The sequence below is a fragment of the Taudactylus pleione genome, unplaced genomic scaffold (genome assembly GCF_031769625.1).
Source record: "Taudactylus pleione unplaced genomic scaffold, aTauple2 ptg000183l, whole genome shotgun sequence".
NCBI classification, from domain to species: domain Eukaryota; kingdom Metazoa; phylum Chordata; class Amphibia; order Anura; family Myobatrachidae; genus Taudactylus; species Taudactylus pleione.
The window spans coordinates 2466177-2475890 of NW_028284585.1; the positions used below are offsets into that span (position 1 = coordinate 2466177).

The 9714-nt window shown below is 39.3% G+C and overlaps 1 pseudogene; it reads left to right on the plus strand.

Moving 5' to 3' along the window:
* Nucleotides 1–9321: 9321 nt before the first annotated feature.
* Nucleotides 9322–9440, plus strand: LOC148519756 (5S ribosomal RNA; annotated as a pseudogene).
* Nucleotides 9441–9714: the final 274 nt, after the last annotated feature.

The window sequence follows — 9714 nt, forward strand, 5'->3', positions numbered from 1 at the left end:
ATACTTATTAGTATTTGCAGGTATTCAATAGCTACAGTATGCAGTGTATTGTTCTTTACATCTTAAAACCAATTTTTTTCCTAGTGCATTTATATAAAGCACACATCTTATTATAAATCATGAAACAAGTTTTACTTATAAATTGTACTTATAAATTCCATTAGCATATGTTGAATTGTACTACTAAGCATTTGCATACAGAACTAAAAATATTTCCTTCTCATTATAAGTAAACTAGACTGCCTTAGCCATATGGAAAGATTTAAATAATTCCTACAACTCTATTTCATCAAGAGAAGTACTATTTAACCTCAATTTTTGAGCTCCAGGTGTTCAAAGCATGGGATACTTTTTATCAATACCTGCTAATAACTACCTTTAACAATTACCAGTGCCTGTAGATTGGCAAGTAACATAGAGTGTTTATAGGACATTACATAATTAAATGTATTTTATTTTTAATTTCAGAGGAATTGAAGAGACATATTATAATGGTAAAAAGTATAACTTTTTACTCGTGGATTTTAATTTAGTGAAAATGTGTGTTTAAAATTTTTTCATGTTTATTTTTTATTCTGATAAGAAATTAATTTACACTTTTACTATAGTATGTACACAGTAACTTTTATTTCTCTAGAGCAGTGGTTCTCAAACTCAGTCATCAGAACTCCAAACAGTTCACGTTTTCCAGGTTACATAGCAGGTGCCCATGTGTATTCCTTACTCACTGACACATTTTAAAAGATCCACAGATGGAGCTAATTATTTCACTAGTGATTCTATGAGGAGACCTGGAAAACATGAACATGAACTGTTTGGGGTTCTGAGGACTAAGTTTGAGAACCAATGCTCTAGATAGTACAATTTAGATAACATGTGACCTCATCAAAATAAGGTTAGGATAAATGTGTTTTAAATTCGTACAGGACATTTTATTTGAAAAACAACTTGACAATTTAAAAACAGATTGGGTATGAAATCCCAGTGGCTGTATAGCCGCCGGGTGAAATGCTGACCCTGGTAGCCCAAAGCCATAGAATCCTGATGGGGCAGATAAGTAAGCTAACCCTACCCTTCCCCAACCCTAACCCTTGTGAGGTTCTGGTTTTGTTGTGGACCCAGGTGGTGACTGGAGCAGACACAGAAGCATATTTAAATGAAAATGTGGAACTTTTAATGAGTGGCTTACTAGACATGGATATGGCAAAAGAAATAGTCCAGGTATAGCACTGAAGTGCACTAGAGAACTGTAGTGAAGCAAATGGGAGAATGTCCAGATAGTGACAGGCAGGAACAGTCCAGTATGCAGGTGTGGTGAGGCTGAAATGAATTGCAGGCTGAAGTGAATTTGCAGGCTGAAGTGAATTTGCAGGCTAAAGTGAATTTGCAAGCTGAAGTGAGTCCAGCAGAGTGTAAGTGGAGCCAAGGTGCAGGGAGACAGCAGACTCAGGTACTCAGACAGGGGTAAGGTAAATGGAGGGTGCAGGGATAGTCCAGTGGTGGAGCAGGCAGGGTAACAGGCTAGGCAGGTTACGAGCTCAGGAACTCTCTCAGCTGCTGCTGAGAATCACGTTGCACTGGCAAACAAGGAAGGCTCTGGGCCTTTATAAATAGAAAGTGCCGTGCCATGACTGGCTGGAGAGAGCACATGACCCACCAGGATTGGAAAACTGAATCACATGGCCGGAGGCAAGATGGCAGCGCCCATGCCGTGCAGAACGGAAGCACCGCCAGGACTCACCAGCCGAGAATGACAATGTGCCCTCACAGAACCACATGCAGCCAATGCCACTCGCCAAGCACCAGCGCCACCACCAGACACCCCCCGCCACAGTGACCTCACTGGTATTAAACATCGACCACCATACCGAGAAACCCTAACCCTCCCAGGGGGGTTCCTAACCCTAACCTCCCCCCAGTGGTGCCTAACCCTAACCCCCCCTTCCCCTAGCCTAACCCTAACCCTCCTTGGGGTTGCCTAACCCTAAGTCCCCCCGGGGGTGCCTAAACCTAACCCTTCCTGCGGCTAAGTGCTAACATTCCCCTCTTACCTTCATTCGGGAAGCTGTATGTTGCGATTCCGGTGTTGGACTAAAGATAGGCATCAGGATTTAGACACTTACAGTATCTTTAGTACCAAGTCAGGATTTAGACACCAGGATTTCATCAGATGGCTTCCCGAGCATCGTATTCTGACTACATCTCGTAAAAAACATATTTGTAGAGTTTATAGATTTTGCTGACATAACTTGCTGATGTGAGAGGCATTTACATAAAATATGCAAATTCATACAGTACATTCCATCAGGTGTGTAACTAGGTACTTGAAGGCCCCATAGCAAAAGTTTGTAACGGCCCCTTTGTACCACCCAATGGTGAAAAATGTATATAGCACATGTAACTTTGGCAAAGAAGATGGGCCCCCACAGCTCTGGGTCCCATAGAAGCTACACCCCTTGCACCAATGGTAGTTACACCCATGCATTCCATGTATATACAGTCACAAATTATGGTTATGACAAATTGTACTTAGAGAGGCTCAAGTGAGGAAGGTAGATTAAGGAGAGAGGCCATGTGCAGTAAGACATGGTTACACAAATGACAGACTATAACAAATATACTATGTGTCTGTCAGCAGACAAATCTTGTGGATACTCAACCCCTTAAGGTAAAATACGCACTGATAATGATGATAATAATCAGCCATTCCTGAATGTCTGATCCCTCCAATTGTAAAAACACTAATTGCTGATATTGCCATAGTTACTCCCCTTTAATATTAAAAATATACAACTTAACTTATAAAATAAAACGCGCCATGACAGGAGTTGGATTTAAATTAGATCACATTTAATTTGCTATAATTAAGATGTTAGCATACTGGCGGACAGAAAAAATGGAGAACATTGCACATGAAACATTCATGCATACAAAGCTCAGTCATTGGTGTACAACTCTCCCAAATAAGACACACTCGAATGGGTGGTGTCAAATGTCCTGATGAGACGCAATCATGTATACATCAGCAACCGTCATCACTAGTACAAGCAATATGACTACATCCCGCACTAAGTACCTTATGCTAGGTGCGAAAAATCAGTGTAAAACAGACATCTCATTGTCATAAAAAGGGATAGAATTATCTATCTGAATGCATCTGGTCACTGTGGAATAAATGACTAAATCCTCTATTTTAGACAAAAACAATGGCCCTCATTCAGAGCCGTACGCTCTGAGCAGAGCGCATGAAAATGGAGCGTCCTCCTGGACGCTCGTATAGCTGTGGGTCACCACCCACAGGCTATACGAGCGTGCAGTTTGATGGCCGCGATGGTCTTGACCATCGCGACCATCGAACCTGCGAGCCGGAGCCTGCGGTTGAGGTTTTCAACCTCAAGCTCCGGAGTGATTTTGGCTCTATCAGAGCCAAAATCACTCCCACTGACATCACTAGTGATGTCAGTGGGCCGGCTTCAGACGGGAGGCGTTCCCGTGGGAACGCCCCCATCAGGGAGGCACGCCCCCGGCACGCCTACCAAAGGGGGCGTGCTGTCAATCAACATCGACAGCATGCCCCCTTTGATCAGACACAACGAGCGAAGGACTTTCCTTCGCTCGTCGCATCTGGCGCATGCGCACGACGGAGCTCCCTCCGTCGTGCGCATGCTCAGTCCAGAACATCGACCCACTTGCGAGCGGACAGCCGCTTGCGAGTGGGTCTGAATCAGGCCCAATGTCCAGTGCTGTACACACTTAGTATATCCCTAAAACTAATAATACATTGCCCTATGGAAGAAATAATAGAGACATTTCCCATAAAAAAAGTTTATATATATATATATATATATATATTATAATTAATAATTATATATAATAATAATAATAATAATAATAATAATAATAATAATAATAGAAGAATAGCTTAAAAATAACAATAGAGGAATAGATTTAAAAAAGACTATAAAAATAAAGATCTGCCAGTGGCTGCAATAGTCCCCAGAGTTGCATAAAATCCCCTCTTTCATACATACTGTAGCAGGATCAACAGGAAAGTTTAGAATTTGCTTGTGCATGAATCACTTACAGTTCCTTGCCATTGTTGTTTAGCGGTGTTTCCGAATTGTCATCGTAACCAATCAGCTGATTGGATTCTCCAAAAGTTTGCCAAAATATACAGTATACTAGGATAAAGGAAAATAGGCATCGCTAACAAGTGTGCTAAAACCATATATTAACAAATTTAATAAAAATAATACATAAGTAAATACTTCTATATTGTAATACACACCATAACATTCACTATTATTTCTTCCAATAAAAATGTATATTTACAGTCAGGTGCATAAATATTGGGACATTGACAGAATATTCATATTTTGGCCTCTATTCACCACCACAATGGCTTTGAAATGAAACAAACAAGATGTGCTTTAAATGCAGACTTTCAGATTTAATTTGAGGGTAATTACATCCAAATTAGGTGAACGGTGCAGGAATTACAACGGTTTCTATATGTGCCTGCCACTTTTTAAGGGGCCAAAAGCAATGGGACAAACTAAACAATCCTAAATCTAACTTTCACTTTTTAATACTTTGTTGCAAATACTTTGCAGGCAATTACAGCCTGAAGTCTGGAATGCAAAGACATCACCAGATGCTGGGTTTCATCCCTGTTGATGCTCTGCCAGGCCTCTACTGCAAATGTCTTCAGTTCCTGCTTGTTCTTGGGGCATTTTCCCTTCAGTTTTGTCTTCATCAAGTGAAATGCATGCTCAATTGGATTCAAGTCAGGGGATTGACTTGGCCATTGCATAACATTCCACTTTTTAGCCTTAAAAACTCTTTGGTTGCTTTTGCAGTATGCTTCGGGTCATTGTCCATCTGCACTGTGAAGCACCGTCCAATGAGTTCTGAAGCATGTGACTGAATATGAGCTTATAATATTGCCAGAAACACTTCAGAATTCATTCTGCTGCTTTTGTCAGCAGTCACATCATCAATAAATTCAAGGGAACCAGTTCCACTGGCAGCCATACATGCCCACGCCATGACACTACCACCACCATGCTTCACTGATGAAGTGGTATGTTTTGGATCATGAGCAGTTCCTTTCCTTCTCCATACTCTTCTCTTCTCATCACTCTGGTACAAGTTGATCTTTGTCTCATCTGGATACAGAAGTTACCAAACTCATGCTCAGCCCTTCAACATTTGCATGTCGTTGCTACCTATTAACAATGTTGCACAGTGTTACATGTACTTGCAACAGACTCGGCATAAGTAAAGGGATTGATGCAGGGGTATAACTACAAATGTCTGGGCACCATAGAAAAATCATAGTAGGCTTCTCATAAAACCCAAACATAAAGTCATATCCAGCACAATGTCTGTTCCATCACCAGTCAATATCCAATAGTACATAGTTACTGCATTATTATTAATATGGAACATTAAGTGAGATTATTTAAAGACATTTTAACTGCTATATATTCTATATTATGTTTCTGTCCAGATACTTTTAAATGAAGTTGTGTTAAGTATGTAAATAAAATGTATATTTTTTTCTGTGAGACAGAGTCCCATGTGCTAAAAAGCTTTATAGTGCTCACATGGACTGCTAGGGATATCATTATGCTCATGGCCTAGATGACTTTATAGAGGGACCTCAAACCCAGTTCTATTCTGTGCCATGTTCAACCTCATGAATGTCACCATTAATTTGTCTTACATTTCAAAGTTAAACATGCAGACAGAGCACTATGTGTAAATGTTAAAAAACAATAAAATAAAACTGCAATTTAAAATGAAATACCAGATAATAAAACAATTGAACCAGCATAAGTCTCAATGTTTATAGCTCTTTTTGAACTAGTTGTGAACTCCGGTATTCAAGTTGCCGGATTCCTAAGTAGTTTGCTGATGGGGGTAAATAGAACACCATGCCCCCCATCGGAATCCTTCAACTTCAATACCGTAGATTTTAACTTGTTCAAAAAGAGCTATAAACATTGACACATGCTGTTTCATCTGTTTTTATTATATGGTATTGCATTTTAAATTACATTTTTATTTTGATTTAATTATTTTTTAACAATTACTCATATCGCTCTGTCTACATGTTTATCATTGTACCATTTAGTTTATAGAGCTGCTCACCATATCATATAGCAGCGCAGCTTGCACTTAAGAAAATATTACATTTCAAAGTAACTTGCAAGTCAATCAAACTTTAAGAATTATTAGACAAGGAGGTTCATCAAAAGTGCAATTATATAGTTGTTAATTAACACCGTACAGTATTTATTTTTTTATATATTAGAAGTCACCATGTAGTTCTGCCTCCATGACTATAATCCATTAATTTATTAAGTTTTCAAAATCTTTAGAATATTTCCTTAATATTCATATGATGATCTTTTCAAAGCAAGGTGTCATTACTGTTGTCAGACTATTTAAAAACAACAGGCCCAAATTTGCATCAATATCATTAAACCCATTAGGATAATGAAACATAAACAATTTTCTGTATTAAGTGCCCCAGCAAAAATGTAAGGGTAAGAAGTAGTTGTTCCTAGTCCAAATGTGATATTGGCCATTCTGGTGAAGAAAAACATTCTGTACTTACTGTATGAATCCATTGATGATGATGATAGTAGGATGATAACTGTAGAATATTTCGGCTCAGTAACTTCACTTCCTTTATCTGGTGTGACCAGCATGCCCAGTTTTACTCTCCAACATTTTGTGACTGAACCTTTGTGAGAAAGAGTTTTGCTACAAAATACATCTTTTTTACAGAATGGCACATTAGCTAAAATGTAATCCAAAGAACTACAGTAAGGGCCGAATTCAATTAGCCGCAAAAAGTCTTGGACTTTTCGCCTGTTGTACTTTCCACCGCCTTCACCTGTTTGAGAGGTGAATTTGCGGCATGCGTGTCCCCGCATTTTGCCCTATTCAATTGCAGAACAGGTGAAAACGCAAATAGGCAAATGCATAACAGGCGGAAAGTACTGAATAGAATGGGGGAGTAAGTGTGCACCCCAAAATAAGATCCACTGACACTGGAAATCATTACAGAAGTGTACTATTAGCCTTAATAAATGAACTTTGTATCCTTAAGTTGTATGAAAAGCTTTGTGTCTCTAAAGTGCACTTTTAAAATTTTTTAAAAATCCACCTGCTGCATGCACCTACAATCCTAAAAACACCTGATCCATCCAAACCGCCCTCCAAAAAAAGAATTTTGCTAGTTTTTATCCTTGTCCCCCCACTGTTTAAATTTTAGCCCCAAAAATTACATTTCTTTTTTGGGGTGTTTTGAGGGTTGTTTTTTTTTTTGGGGGGGGGCTTATTTGTCCTTTGGGGGTCTCTTAAAGGTTCTGAATCAATTCCCCACATTTGCACCCCAAAATAGAGATTTAGCATTTTTTTTCCGCCTACCATTCATTGGAGAAACTTTTCCGCCTGTTACAGTGCATTGTGTTTCCACTTTGGTGAAATTGTCCTGGAATTGAATTAGGAGATAAGTCATGTACAGGCAAAAAGTGGCAATAGGCAAATCTTTTTCACCGATTACGTCTTTTTGCGTCTAATTGAATCCGGCCCTAAGCTAATTAAAATTGGTCGTATCCTCAGTGTTACAACAGCTGATGGAATGCGTGTGTAGAGAATAGCTAGAAGGTCCTCAGTTGGCACCAGTTTTCCACTGTAGCAGTTCGAGATACAGTTAATCTAGCATGTATCTTCCATATAATCCACTTTACAAATGACATATGGAGCAGTGGGCATAATTGTGGCAACTATATGAACAGTCACACATAGATATACAAATGTTGCACATCAAATTGATCAGTGCAACCTAGCAATGTAGTTTAGTCACTCCCAGTTGTTCTATTTATGGAAATAAGAAGAACATTTTGAGCGAGAAATATCCTCTGTGTGGCCCAGTCAGCTGGGACCTGGCACGCTGAGGGGGGCTATTTGGCATGACTTAAGAAATAGTGTATGAGGACACATCTGTATAGTCTTCATAGATGAATAGAGAGGTGAACAAGCCACCTACTAGGCGATACATGTGTCCTAAACATCACATACCGACAACGGCCTGGTAAGTGCACGGACCGGACTACAATACTATGACCCTGATATGTATGTATACCAGCTGCCCGGCTGCCGTGTCAGTATAGCTGCCGAGTTCCACATTCTGTTTGGGAGATACTCTGTGCTATTATAGCGTCAACTTTTTTTCTGTAGCCTGATTTTCTCTGTGTCCAACCATATGGCCCCACAATTATGTGGAGGTAACATGTGGATACACCACCTTACCTGCTGTTGTTTCTCACTTACCCTGCTTTGTTGTTTGGAATAACATGTGGACTGTGAATGACTTTCTTTTCTCCTTCCTATGATAAGTTTCTGTAAGTGGATATATCGCTGGGAGGGCTCAATGCCTCATGGCTTTTGTCTACTATAAGTAACTCTGCTCTATGAGAGATTACAATTGGTGTTGTACAGATACGCATTTTTACCACCATGTTGTGATATTCGAAAGCATATAAACTATGCATCTGTACATATGAGATTGTTTCTTATATGACACCTGTGCTCATATTTTAGGTGGCACTAGTGTTATTTCTCCCAGGAAACTGATGCAAGTTTTCCCCACCTCACAGCTGTCGTAAGTGTTCTGAGACCATTTGCTGCACTAGGTGGGAACTCTCCTGGGACTATTGGAACTTTCCGGGGACTATTGAAGTAATTAAGAGCATGATTATTGCATTGTGGGCTGTGAAATACTAGCCTCAAACAAATCTTACAGAGAGGGCTTTGGAGAGTTTATTCTCCACACACAATAATAATCACTACCAAACTATATTTTGTACATACTACTTTTGTAGGTCCAATTTATATAGGAGTAACATAATTTAATGGCATACAGGTGGGTGGTGGTATTAGGTTTTATTGTTTTATCCACATAACACAGCAACAGATGTTTATGTCTGATATAGTCCGTAGTGACACAGACAGACATATATTAGTGGATCAACATTACTGACACCCATTTGAGGTTATTTTTGCTGCATTACACATAATTTGTACTTGATATGTAATTATGAACTGCACAAATATCAGATTATACATATGTGATATTTTGACTGAATTATGACTTACCTGTGACACAATTTAAGTACACTTGTGCAATACTTTCTTTAAACTCTGTATTATTCATTTAAACAAAGTGGACTCCCCATTTGAGATAGTCCTACAAACACTATTGCTATGTGTACACCAGGGCATCCAGACTCTCTCGAATTATATACCTACAGCCACACCATACTGAATATGCCCAATCTCGCCTGATCTTGGAAGCTTTACAGTATTGGGCCTGGTCAGTACTTGGATGGGTGACCACCTGGGAATACCAGATGCTGTAGGTTGGGACACATAAGAGGTGGATTGAGATAGAGTGATAAGACAGCATAGTGTTCATATGGTAACACTTAAAAAATCTGTTAACTTCATGGTCACTATGGGTATCATCTTCCTGCATAATTGCCATATGGTATGAACATGTGATTTAAAAATCCCATTACAAGTGTGCAGGAGACTGACTACGCGGAACAATTCTGAATATTTGGCCACATCCATGTATTTCGGTTTAGCAAGGAGATTTGTAGAATTTTAATAATTTTCATTAAAAGTTATATTTTA